This window comes from Mandrillus leucophaeus, unplaced genomic scaffold, assembly GCF_000951045.1.
Source record: "Mandrillus leucophaeus isolate KB7577 unplaced genomic scaffold, Mleu.le_1.0 Scaffold641, whole genome shotgun sequence".
In the NCBI taxonomy this organism is placed as follows: Eukaryota; Metazoa; Chordata; class Mammalia; order Primates; family Cercopithecidae; genus Mandrillus; species Mandrillus leucophaeus.
The window spans coordinates 387,259-388,053 of record NW_012106931.1 but is presented as its reverse complement, the minus strand read 5'-3'; positions in this window follow the sequence as shown (position 1 = coordinate 388,053).

Here is a 795-nt window from a genome sequence, read left to right as displayed (position 1 = left end):
GTGCAACACCAACCCCTGTGTCTAACACATATAGTGAGTGTTCCCTTAAAGGTACAAGATGAAGGCCAGCTCTCAGGAAGTTGGCGTCTGTCGGGAGAGCCAGGTTCATCATCAGCGATACTCAGTGTGTACAAACAAAGTTGTTTAAGAGCAGAAGAAGGAATAACTAGTTCTAGCTAGGCTGTACCAATATCTGCTCTGCCACATTGCGGCTGGATGACCAGAAGCAAGTTCCTCACCCTCTCTAACGGAGCCTGAATTGCCTTATTGGTAAATGGGATGATGTAAGTAGCACATAAATGCCAGCTTATGGATTTATGAATTGGAGATAACAAATATAAAGCATTTGACAGTTAGTAGGCATCAATAGAGTATATCTTTTTTTTTCTTTTCTTTTTTTTTGCTTGAAGCCAAATCTTCACAGAAGAGGTAACATTTGTGTTAGGTTTTGAGAGAGAGGCAGAGCTTTATGGGGAGAAGGTGGACAGGACAGCATGCACAGAGGCATGAAGACATGAAAATATGGCATCTTCAGAGAAGGACAAGAAGCTTGGGGATTCTGGAGCAAGGCATGTGTAGGAGAGTGGTAGAGAGACTGGGACCAGGCTGTGATGGGCCTTGTACCCAATGTAAAGAAATTTGGATCTATGAACAATGAGGACCGTTAGGGGTTTTTGAACTTAGGGAAGACATGGTCAAATTAGCATTTATAAGATATGCTTTGTTAGCATTTCCTTGGCTGTTTGTTTTTGCTTGTTTCACCGAGAGTCACATTCTAACAACAGTAACAAAACA